This window comes from Gymnogyps californianus, chromosome 2 (genome assembly GCF_018139145.2).
Source record: "Gymnogyps californianus isolate 813 chromosome 2, ASM1813914v2, whole genome shotgun sequence".
NCBI classification, from domain to species: Eukaryota; Metazoa; Chordata; class Aves; order Accipitriformes; family Cathartidae; genus Gymnogyps; species Gymnogyps californianus.
The window spans coordinates 40,635,691-40,648,941 of NC_059472.1; the positions used below are offsets into that span (position 1 = coordinate 40,635,691).

At 39.4% G+C, this 13,251-nt stretch overlaps 1 protein-coding gene across 1 annotated transcript in view; it reads left to right on the plus strand.

The window, feature by feature from the left end:
* The window catches only part of CA8 (carbonic anhydrase 8), a 50,462-nt gene extending 38,346 nt beyond the window's left edge, over positions 1-12,116 (plus strand). The window contains exon 9 of the mRNA XM_050892137.1: positions 11,910-12,116. The gene's annotated coding sequence lies outside the window, so the exon portion shown is untranslated. The remainder of the gene's footprint in view (positions 1-11,909) is intronic.
* The last annotated feature ends 1,135 nt before the right edge of the window (positions 12,117-13,251 follow it).

The following is a 13,251-nucleotide window of genomic DNA, read 5'->3' on the forward strand; positions in this document are numbered from 1 at the left end:
CCTCAATGCTCAACAGTTACTCCTAAACCTCATTATACTTAGTTAATCAATGTTTTACTATAATGAAAAACCTGTTAATGAGATTCTTAGAGAGTTAAAGAAAATTTGCTATCAAGACAACTAGTTACCTTGAAAGTAGTGAGTCAAGACACCAACATTTATGGTCGATTTTGTGATGAAGTGGCCCCACCTATATACAAATAGTAAGACAGCTAATGTGGGAAGTCTTCAAGAAAAGAATGAATCTGTTCACTTGCATTCTTTAATAAGTCCTACTACTGTTTAACATAGTAAAATTTTTCATCTACTATCGTACAATAAACTTTATTTAAATGATAAAAACATTGGGTACTCTCCATTACCGTATTTTACTGGTAGAATCCATTATATAAAAGCATCAGTTTTTCTGTCTGCACATTTCTTCAGAGCCATATGCTCACAAGAGAACCAATTCATCCAGAGTTTCACCTGAAAGCACACTGCTGAAAGGTTTTTGATAAACACTTTTGGCTAAGGACATTTATTTGTACATTAAATTTTTGCCCTATCTAGGTCAATGATGGAACTCCTTAGTTCACGTCAGGCTTTGTTGTGGAGTTAAGCCTCTTCAGAGCATGCTCTGGGTCCAGCCCCCAACTTCACATGAAGTTAGCAAATGATCAGGCAGCAGATAGCCCCTAAAAGAGATTGATAATTCAGTGCTTCCCAAAATGGATCCATTAAAACCGAGGGGGAAGATTATCTTTCCTCCTGCATGTGACAGAAATTGTTAAATGGGCTAGGACAGTGGCCAACAATTTTGTGGTCTTTCCGTATAGCATATGCATTCAATATAGCGTGTGCATCTAAACATTTTTGAAGTAAGGGTACATTTGTATTTTATAGCTCTATTTAATATCCGCATCCCAGAAGTTAAGCAAAGAGAGCAAAACATTGGTCCTTGTATTAATATTGTTTTCTCATTTTCATATTTAATTTTGGGCACATCCCTAAGCCCAATTCTCAATTACATGGTTCTCTGCAGTCACCAAATGTCATCACTTCAGTCTTGAAATGGATGTTTCAAATTCATCCTGGCTTCCACATAAAAATTACTTGGGAAAATCATAGCAATATTAAAGTACAATTTTTCTCAGAGAGTGAATAATGCCCTCAGGCCAGTGCAGGTAATTCAAGTCTGTAACAGTGAAATTACTTGACACACTGAGTTTGAATTTTAAGCATGAAAGAGTTTCCTTTACAATGCTGGAATTGAAATGTAAAAATTTCCCTTTTGCTTTCATGTTTGAAATTTTATTACATTTGTCAATACTTATAAAGATTTGTTTTAAATAGTAAGATTTATCTTGGCCATGCTTCAGAAAATAATCTGCAGTTTTAATTCCCAAATGATGGAATTTTTAATGTAAAATGATAGTCCTCACTGTAGGGCTATGCTAATTATGGACTCTCAAGCACTGAGAAAGAACTGTGATTCCTGGCATTGTGTAGCCCACAGAAGAAATGACACTTGGCTCTCTACACCCGTTTGAATTATATATCAGAAATTCATTTGGCCAGGTCTTCTTTTTAGTTCTGGATGCATCAGTCCAAATAGCACTGAACCAATCAAGGGTTCAGAATATATCCTTGCTATTGAGTTTGTCTCTGGAGAGCTGGAAGAATGAAGTGTAAAAAGAAATTGTGTGGCTTTGATCACCTTTCTTCTATGCAAAGAGGGAGAAAGGGAAGAAAACAATCTTACCTACTTTGTAGTGATTTCCTCACACAGTTCTCCCCAGGAGGAAGGTGTTGAGGAACAGTAGCTCCTCACAGAGACCTCAGACATCCTCAGAAAAGGCACCTTGCCTCATTCATAGGAATGGGTAATGGTCCTTAAACTGGGACTGCTGACATGGGCTTGCTATGAAGACTCAGTAGCAGATGGGGAGGTAATAGTTTGCAGGGTGGCATCTACATAGTGATCCAAGAGGCAGCATTTCTTCCTTTCAAAGAGGAGATTACCTTTTATTTTAAAGCTCTGGTATGTCTTGAATATTACAATTACAAACACACTGGTGGACTTCTTTTCTGACATGATGCCCCTCTGCCAAGGCTGCTGGAACTCCTATCATTAAAGTTTTCAATATTTTCTTTTATTCCAAGCCAGTGTGGTACAGCCACTTGAAGAACCTTGAGGAACATTAGTTTTCCATGACCTCGTCACTCTGTCAGGGAACGGAGACGACAAATGTTTCCGTAAGTGTTGTATACACAGGAGTAGAAAGAGGTTGCTTGAAAGGTCTAATTAGTTTTGACTGAATCAGAATGCAGGCTCTATGCATGCCACACTCACAAATCTTCAGAACATCTGCTTTTCAGCCTTGATTTAAACCTTGACAGAACTGAACCCTTTGTGGCTTATGATCAAATGGCATATGTCGATCTTCGATGTAATTTGTGCTAGTTTGTCGAATTGAAGGCAGAGTTGACACAAACATGATATATCATTGTGTGCAATCTCAGGTAAAGAACTGATTTTTTTTTTTTTTTAAAATGTTCTTCTATCATGGGAAAGCCCAGATCTCAAAATACCCCCTTCCAGTTCTAGAACAAAGTTTGGCCGGGCTCTAAAGGGAGCCTTCAGGAGGACAAAACAGGTAGAACTTTGTAGCTTCACTGTTCTCTTTAACCAAATGGGCTTTAGAATAAGTTTGCTGCTATCTAGTTGGCCTCTTTTGGCTCTGCTTTTCTGCTAAAAATGCGTGTGTCTCCTATAGCCTGGGGTTAATGAGTCTTTGGACTCTGTTGTGTGGGTGTTTTTGAAATACATCCCTTATATAACAGCCTTTACATCCTTTCTGTCCTGCAGTTGCCAAAGTTTTCACATACATTTCTGTCATGGAGGCTCACACAATCAAATTAAACACATGTTAAACTCAACAAAATTTATTCTTCAATCAAAATCGTTTAGAACTCTGACAACATTAGTAAACCACAGGTTCAGTGATGCAAGGGGAAATTAATACTACACAACCGACTTAAGAATTCTTAAGCTTTAGAAATGATAGCCCAAAATGCGCATATCACTCACCTAAAAGATGAGGGCTCTCCACCTCAAGGAGTTACCTTGGGCGGCGTCCTGACCCAAGGGGAGAGTCCCCGACTGCAGACCCGCTGCTCTGAGGAGGACTGACTCAATTTGCCCCCCGGCAAGGCTCTGTTTATACCCTAGTCCAATCTGATCTGTGGTCAAATAAGGTCATGTTAGTCCTCTTTGGCCGAGGACAAACCCTATTCCTTGACCAAAGCGTGTACCTAGTGGTCATAACTTGACCCCACCGTGCGGGCGGGGCGGCTCGACCTCCAAACCACAGCTTCTAGGTTTTTTTTTCTTTTCACTGGCCAAGAAGTTTGGCTCGCAACCAGGGCGGGTGTACCTGCCACAGTTTCTTTCGAAAAAGCCATTTTTTTTCTTATTTCTAACCTCTTTAAATCATATCCAGTAGTAATAGAACCAGTCAGGTGTTAAGGAATTTGGAGGGAAAGCTCAGTACAGATTTGCTTTCAGACACGGAAAGTGAAAAAATTGAATTCAGTTTCAGACAGTGAAGAACAATAGAATCACAGAATAGCTGTGGTCGGAAGGTGCCTCTGGAGATCTACTAGTCCAATCCTCTGCTGAAAGCAACGTTAACTACAGTGGGTTGCTCAGGGCTATGTCCAGCTGGGTTTTGAATATCGTAAGGATGAAGACTCCACAACCTCTTTGAGCAACCTGTACCTATGTTTGACCACCCTTGCAGGGAAAAAGATTTTTCTTAATTTTAAATGAAATTTCCTGTATTTCAATTTTTACCCATTGCCTCTTCTCCTTTCACTGGATACCACTGAAGAGTCTGGTGCCATCTTCTATACTTGTTCTCATAAAGTATTTATACACATTGATAAGATGCCTCTTGAAACATCCCTTCTTGAGGCTGAATAGTCCCAGCTCTCTCAGCCTATCCTTCTATGACAGGTGCTCCGATCCCTTAATCATCTTTGTGGCCCATTGCTGGTCTCACTCCAGCATGTCCGTGTTTCTTTTGAATTGGGGAATCCAGAACTGGACCCCGTACTCCAGATGTTTCATCAGTGCTGAGTAGAAATAAAGGATCATCTCCCTCCACCTGCTGGCAATGCTTTTCCTAGTGCAGCCCAGGAAGCTGTTGGCCTTCTTTGTTGCGTGCGTGCATTACTGACTCATGTTCAACTTGTTGTTTCCCAGGACTGCCAGATCCTTTTCTGAAAGAAAAGAGAGAAAGGATAACATTGTGACTTCCTCAGTGTTACCACTATTTTTTTTGGTAACTTCATACTTGACTTGGAGCCCTTGCTGTGGGCATCAGGCTGTTTCTTGATAATCTCAGGTGATCTTGGAAAAAGATTTGTAATTCTTATTGTTATACAGCAAAGCTTAACAATGGGGACAACAAATGCTACCACTCCTAGAAATCAAATAAGAAAAACCTTAAATCTTCCATTTTATTAAAGGCTAAGTTTTTTGGCAATTTGAGTCCTGACTGACTATTTTTAAACATGTCAATTGTGAGTATTCCAGCAGGCTATTTTATTTTGGGGCTTGCCACTTTACCTAATGGATAAGTACTTTTTCAGTAGTATATTCTTCACTGAAGACAGTATCATTTGTGCTTTCCAATGGATTTATTACCCTCTCTTTAATACTTGTTGCTTTACATGTAACTGATTTGATAGACATGCCTTTCTCCTCTGTTACATCAGTGGAACTGCTTTATCTGTGAATGAGCAAGATGTCAGATTTCAAACACTTGAATATCAGCTTGAACTGATAATGATATTGTATTCAGTATAGCATGCCTACATGTCTTCATCCCTTTATAAATCAGGGTGTATTAGCATGATTTCATGCATAGGATAGTTAAATGGCATTGCTCCCGTTTACTAAGAGGAGGTCAAATAAGTGCCTGGTACAGAAGTCATTGAAATCAATGAGATTCTTTTAATAGAAGGCAGTAAGAGCTAGTTCTAAAAAATAGCTTGCTAAAATAATATTGAAAGAATATTTTCTTTTGAAAGTGATAAACTTTACTTTCCACTGAGCATAATTAATAAACTAAAGAATTTGATCTCCAATGTGTTGTCTCAAAAGTGGACATCCCAGACACAATTTATTTTGTATCTGTAAATAAAGAATTGTCCTCCAAGTGTGATGATGGCTTATACCTGGTCCATCTACCTATATACATTACTCCAGTTCTCCTGAACCTTTTTTTTGTGACTGATTCAGAAACTCCTGAAAAACATTGATTTTTATATACACAAATGCTTGTACACATTCATACATGCACATACGTCTTTGGTAGCCCTCAGATTGTAAGTAGCTGCAAGTTTATCTAATGTTCTGTAAATTACGATAGCAGAAATTAATTTGGATTAAAACCCATTCTTAATATAATTACCATTTTCCTAGTTGTACTTGCAAGATTAGAGGAAAAAAATAAATGACATCATTAAAATACCATGGTTGTGCTAGGCCTGAGTAACAGGAAGGAGTAATTTAGGGTGGGAGGAACAGAGACTGCATGTCTGATACTGCAGAGACTGTCTGCATGATATTGAGAGGTCTGAGCAGACAAGCAGAAATTGGCATACCATTAGTTTCACAGTAAGGAGAGAGGGCAATGTGGTGACTGTATCCAGTGGGTTTAGTGAGTGGATAGCGCAAATTACTTGCTTTTGAAGCTGCTGAGCTGCTCTTGTGGCAGCAAAACTATGCTGCCCTTTCCATAGGACATTGAACAGGGGATCAGTGTTGCCAGTGGGAATGAGCTAGTACTAAACAGGTAGTGGTACACTCCTGTCTTTGTGGCATTGCATATTGTATGCTAACTAAATTATAGAATATGAAGGGACATTCAAATACAGAGTGAGCTATGGAGCTGTGCCCTGCCTTTGAGAAATGGAGGTAAGAGTGGCATGATACTATGGTCTGTATTTCTTTGCCTGAGCAAATCTCAGTGAACTTTGCATTTGAGTGGAGGTTTACATTACCAGTCAGTATGTGTCTTTACTCTGAGTTTACTAGTAGCCTTAGTAGTTCCTGAAGTTCACAAACAAGTTGCTCTGCGGAAAGTTCCAACACTTGGGGATTTTATGCTTTCCTGTTGTGTAGACCCAGAGCTGGAGTGAGATTTCAGCAGCCATGCATCATTAGGCTACTGTGACCATTCTTCTCTTTTTCCTGGTTTAAAAAAAACACAACACAAAGATTATCAACACTAGTTCTTTAGAAATACAAACACCAATTTCCTAGATTTGATGAAATACGAGTATTTATGCTACTTCTCAGCAAGTGATTTTTCATCAGTCATTGTTTGTCTCTGTGAGTTTAGGTTTTGTGCTTAAAAGGTGGTTGGTTTAGTTGTTAAGTTTCAGTCTTTGGAAGAAACTCAACTTCATGTTATCAACAAAACCGACTATTGTTCTTCTGTTTTTAAGAGCTTATGTATAGTGCCCAACACTCTGCTGCCATTTCGGAGTACTTGAGAATGTGCTTACATTTGAGTGCGTGACTATAGGACAGAGGGCCAAACGCCTTTGGCTTGTGAGCCACACACCATAATCGGAGCCGTACCAAAACTTTTGGAGCGTTCAGGGGACCAAGAGCTTCAGGAATGGCTGAAAGATGGTGCCTTTTCAGGTTGCTTCCCACTACTTCGTTGTAATAGCAGGGGATGGGGTGTGCACTGAGATTGTAAGTGAACCCTGTAATGTCAGCCTAACTTGTTTTCCCACTGCTGAGGATTCAAGTTAGTGAGTAGCAAAACACTTTTGTTGCTTGTGTGACATACCTCTGACACAGGAGCCACAATTTAGGGATTTGGTACCCACGTGCAGCCCAAGAGTCATAGACTGGTCACTGCTGTAGTAGGAATTTATGCTGTGTCCAGGCCAGAGCATCAGTATAGGGAGTGATCAAGCCCTAAATGAAGAAGAAAACCATTTTGAGTTGTTGCTGTTTCCAGAATTAGTACCGTATTGTAATTGTCCTTGTTCAATCCTTTACTGAGCTCTTCTTAGAAATACACAAGTACTGGTGGAGGAATGGAAAACAGTCAAAATCCCTTAGCATGTAAAGAAGAAGCAAAGAAGAAACAAAATACTGTGCTTCCTTTTCAAAGCTAAAAAAATTGTAAGGTAGCCTAGGAATCAGAACCCTGCTTATGCTTCAAATAATACACTTCATGCTGACAAGGGCTCCCAAATTTTGTCACCTGTGACTATCAGTATCACACATTCTTTGCTATCCACAATGCACTGTTATCATCAGCTTTTTTATGAAAAGCATTTTGAGAGTATAATTTCCAGCTGCTTACCATAAACCATGTATGGTTTGTACACTGCTATTTGGGAAGTGAGAATGTAGCTGGGAGTGCCTGTCATAAAAAACACCCTCACAGCATGTTTATTGGCAATTTCAACACAAAAGTTAGAGTCTGAACACACACTGAAACTGTGCCGTGTTATTTTCACTTATGGGGAAAATGCTGCAAATTAGTGGTGAGGCAAAATGGTAGGAAGCTTAAATCATCCTTGGTAAAACTACACCTGTTTTTTTAAAATACAGAGACCCCAGATTAGTACATGTGAAATATAGTAGTATAACAGCTCTCAAATGTCAGGGGTATTAGGAGGACATACAGGTACATGTGTCTGACCACAGACAGAGAAGAAAGCCTGCAATATGCATTCCTCCTTCAGCAATGTTATACACGTTAGGCAGTGGGAGTGCACTCTGTTTTACCTAGATGAAATCACACAGGGAATTTTAAGCAGAACATTATTACTCTATTGAAACTGAAGATCCAGGTAGTCACAGGTCCTTACTCTTACTGGAATTTGTAATTCTAATTATTTCATATGGATGAAAACAATGCAGTGAAAGTTTGCAAACAAACTCTTGCTAAGCAGACAGCAATGTTTTGAAAAAAAATAGCAAACAAAACTGACCAAGTTATCTGGGTTACTCAAAATGTTTTTGCAACTGATAATTGTCACTCAAGGAAGAGAATACCAGCAGTGACTGCTGTTAGCAATTTTTTTATGACTAACACCACAGTTTATGACAGAGCAGTGCTACAAAGCAAAACTTACTGTAATTTTTAAAAGATTTTTATGCATCCCCAGAGCTCAAGAGAAACAAAGGTACACTTCAGTTAGCTAGATGATGTTAAATGCCCACAGAGCTAGATGTAGACTCAATAAATTGTGACCTTTTCATGGAAGGAATGCAAAGTGTTTCAGGAAAGATAAGGATTCGTAAGGTAGTCAGTTCTCTTTTCTGAGACATTCTGAATCCATGTCTGACCATACTTGCAGGTGCTGTTTTTAGGAAGGTATAGGATAATGGTAATGTGTAGTCAGTGTTAAACTGGTTTTGCCACCCATGTCCTTTGATTTTTTTAAAACTCTTAAACTTTTTGGTTTAAGCTAGTGTTAAGGAGGAGAAGGCAAGATGCTTCTATAAGGAAAAAAATAGAGATATTGTGTGAGACAATAATGGTAAGGAATATGGTAAGACAAAAGAGGTAGAAAAGCTCTCCAGAAAGCAGATTGACTACTTTTAAGTAGCAGAAGAAAGTTTTTGATCTTGTGCAGTGATCTTGACCTAAGGCTGCTGCAGTGGGGCATCTTATTTCCTCCCAATCAGACAGATAGAAAGGCTTATTATCGTGGCCATCCTATTTCACTTCTCCATAGTCTGTTTATTTACACTTTCTCGACACTTTTGGAAGACTTTGAAAAATAATCCTTTCCACTGAAGTTTTCTTATATCTTCTCTTTTAAATGTGTTCTGTCTATTACTATGGGAACATTGTGACCTTTGGTTGTTAAAAATTGTCGTGGTTTAACCCCAGCTGGCAACTAAGGACCACGCAGCCACTTCCCCCTCTCCACTCCCAGTGGGGTGGGGAGCAGGAGGAAAAAAAGGTAAAACTCATGGGTTGAGATAAGAACAGTTTAATAACTAAAGTAGAATAAAATACACTACTAACTAGGAATAATAATAATAATATTATAATAATTACAATGAAAAGGAATATAACAAAAAAATAACACCCAAGAAAAGACAACTGATGCACAATGCAATTGCTCACCACCCGATGACCGATGCCCAAGCAGCGATCCACACCTCCCGGCCAACTCCCCCCTGTTTATATACTGGGCATGACGTTCCATGGTATGGAATATCCCTTTGGCTAGTTCGGGTCAGCTGCCCCGGCTCTGCTCCCTCCCAGCTTCTTGCACACCTGCTTGCTGGCAGAGCATGGGAAACTGAAAAGTCCTTGCTTAAGATAAGCGCTACTTAGCACCAACTAAAACATCAGAGTGTTATCAGCATCATTCTCACACTAAATCCAAACCACAGCACTGTACCAGCTACTAAGAAGAAAATTAACTCTATCCCAGCTGAAACCAGGACAAAAATATACCAGCTTGGCCCTATCTTTGCTCCTGCTGCTGCTCCTTGTTTCTGAGATAAAGTTACAGTCTTGCATTTATCCCAGTTTTGTACAAGAAAATTTATTCTCTGTGAGGAATCTAAGTACAGAAAATTATTATATGAAAGAAGTAGAAATAAATATTCTTGGAAACATAATGATTTTTTTACATTCTGAGGATGATTTCTGAATTTTGATTGACCTTGTTAGTATTTCTTTTTTTTCAAACCATGGGTATTGTGATAATAGCTCTCAGATTTCCCAGGTATTTACACATTATGGCACTGATCCTGAAAGCTTTTCTTTGGGGATGTTGTCTGATTTGTAGAGGACTCCACCAGAAGCAGTGGGACTCTGTTTAATGTATGTAGGACTCAACCCAAGCAAAGGAAATTTCAGAGGCAGAAATATAATCTATAAACAAGCAAGGCATCTAGGCAATTTTCTGATTATAATAGACATGCCCATTTGTACAATTGTAGCTCAAATACTACATTTCCAAAAACTTTTCAGAAGAGTAAGAGAAGCAGGTATCTTCATATCTACATAAACCTTTAGCCTGAGTAGTGTGTTACTTGACCACATATATTATGGAACAGTGCTATTAATTTAGCATGGTAGAAAAATTACTCTTAAACAAGAATAAAGGGTAAACATGAATAATAATGCTACCAATATATACAGTCAGTTTTTTGTCAGACAATATGTTAAGTATTTCTATAACAAACACAATTGAAATCTTCAGACTGGCTCGTAATTAGGCTCCTTTCCAAAAGTAATCCATTAATACAATAGCTGCCCAAATCCCAGTTCAACTTAATTTCACTGACTTTGATTTTTGGTCTAAAAGCATTAAGCTTGAACTAGTGAAAAATGTACAAAATGTGCATTCAATTAAGGAGTAATTAGATACTCAATCACCCTTACATCACACTAGGGATTATCCAAGAAAGAAGAGAGATACTACTCACTGCAGTGTATAAAACAGTTTTCTTAATTAGTTTAGCACTAATTGAGATTGAGAAAGTGTCACTGTGTCACAGCATTAGTTTGCCTACACAGAACCTTAAGAACACCAAGTTTTTGGCTTCTTTTGAGCTTCCTCACTCAGATTTTTCAGTCTAATTCCCTGATCCAGTGTCTTCTGTCCACACAAAAGGAACCTTTCTGTTCACTTCAGGGAGGTGGTTGGTCCCTGCACCCTCATATCAGTAGCCCACTGAAAAATGTGCCAAGAGTTTTTCCAGAGATGGAGAATAACTTGTTACCGTTACGTGTTTTTTTATGTTACACCTTTATACCAAACCCCAGGAAGAACTGGGAATCCTCTGTGCTATTACATAGAGTGTAACTGTGGCTAAAACCAGCTGCTCTGTGAAGGGCTTACATGCCTTAGAAGGCAGCTGGTAGAAAGTTCTTCAAGTTGACCATCAGATGGTCCTGCTGCCAGACACCGTGACTTTTGGGGGTATTGGATGATAACCAGGGAGCGCATGGAAATCATGGCACAGATTGTCTTGTGGGTAGACACTGACTTAACAGCACTGCTGGTGACTGACAGCCTCTACACTCCCTTCCTCTTTAAGAAAAGGAGTGGGAACTCTCTAGAGATGCGCTGACTCTTCCTGCAAGCAATTGTAGCCCCAGGTGACCATTTGCACCCAAGCACTTATGGATTTTTTATGTGTACGTACTGAGCTATAGTTAGCAGTAAAATAACCTCAGGGAGAAATGAGATTATTAGCAACAGAATGAAATGGTTTGGCACTCTCATACCTACCGCTTCTGAACTGAGAGCACTGGGGCAACCTGAGCAGCTGATTTCCTAAGGTTATGCTGAAGCACATGAATATGTGTTTGCTTGAAACCAGGTATTGATTTATCTCTGCTGCTAATGAATAAGAATATTACTGCTATTAGGAGGGACAAATTGGGTGATTGCTTTATATCTCCTGAGCCCACCTGACTCCCATGAGAGCTGCGTACTCAGCACTTCAGTTGGTAGGGCCCCTAAAATAGTAAATGGTAAAAAATTCTCTGTGACCAGTATATTTTCCTTTCTAGTTTACCGCCATGCTCTCTGCATTAGAATCAATTACCTGATTGATTTAGAAAGCCAATTGTAAAGCTTTGTTTCAAGTTAATAGTTTTACCACTGCATTTAACTTTGCATTTTCATTGCCATTTCCTCCATTGCTAGTAAATCTTCCGGCACTGGCTTTACCTTAAAAGAGAAGAATCAGGACCATTATGTCGCTGAAGTATATACCCTGAAACTGCCCCCACCTGCTGTCATGAAATCCCAGCTTTTCGTTTTCCCTGTCTCCCTGGCTGGACATAAACAGTCTTTCAGACCCACTGCGGAGGAATTTCAGTAACATAATTGTTCCATTCTCTTTTCAGAGAGGGGAAAGACAATGCTCCCACAGTGCCCTCGGATGAGAAATGGAAACTTTTGAGGCTGCTGCTTCAGTTGAACCACAAAGCCTGTATTGTTTGTCTTCATCTAATTCAGCCTTGATAGACAGCTGTGATAGCTGGTCTGTCTGCACGGTCCAGTGAAATTCTGGGAATGGGGCTGTACATTAAAAGAAGAAAACACATTAAATCTTCCAATTCACACTGTTAAGTATTTTTAAATGATAATTATCATTGCTTATATAGTTTCTTTGCCATAGTATTCAATAGTGGTCTGTGATCCAAATAGTACTAATTTTAAGCTTGTTATGAATGTTAATATGTAGAAATACTCATTATTGTTTCGAATGTTAGATTTAATTTTATTCTGTATCATCTCTTGTGCTGTCAGTAACCATGTTTTCTGTAGAGGGGAGGTGCATTCTATAAAGCTAATAAAAACATTGTTTGTTCACAGAGAGTATTATACAAATTCAGAATTCATGTTTGGACAGAAAGGAGCATTTCTCTGCCAAACCTATGCACTTAACATGGTTTATCTGAGTAAAGCTGAATGACATTTGCATTACTAGGAACCTTACTGAAATAAAGGACAATTTTGAAATAAGGAAAATTAACCGGTATAACAATAAACAGAATCATCTGGATTATTTTCCACTTGGTGAGTCATGGAACTTTGCAAAGAAATGTTCAATTCAGGCAGAAAATTATCAGCCTTTGTTCTCCTGTGATTTATGACAGTTCCGTTTGTTCCGTACATTGCTGAGGATGGTGGTCTGGAGACCTGCTCTGCGTGTCCTGAGCTCACTGCACAGCGTGGGGTTGCCACGCTGGGCCACACGTGACACATCTGACAGAACAGATGAAGGAACGGTAGTCTAAGCAAGCCAGGTAGTCAAGCTCATAGCTTCTGATTCCTGCAAAACACCAAGATCTGAAGGACAGAGTCAGTAATGTGGTGGGCAATAGCTTTGATCACCATAGCTATCAGTGAGGTCCACTTTACTAGCATGAGGAGGGCAGGTTTGTGCAGAGACCTGTGTGAGTGGAAGGACGCCGGAGGCACAGATGGCAAGCTCCAGGCCAGGGGCACAATGGAGGTGCAAACGGAGGGTTCACAAAGGGGAGGTTACTCCCTTGGAGCAGATCGGTGAGTCATCAATCACAAAGACATCACCAGGCAATGGTAAATGCAGTGTCAGAAGGCATGCTTAATCCACCTCATCAAGGGTTATGGGGAGAGCTGCTGCTGAATAATGAGTTACGAATTCTCCAAGTCATTTATGTGTAAATTAGGGACAGCAGAAACAATAGGATGAACCCACAT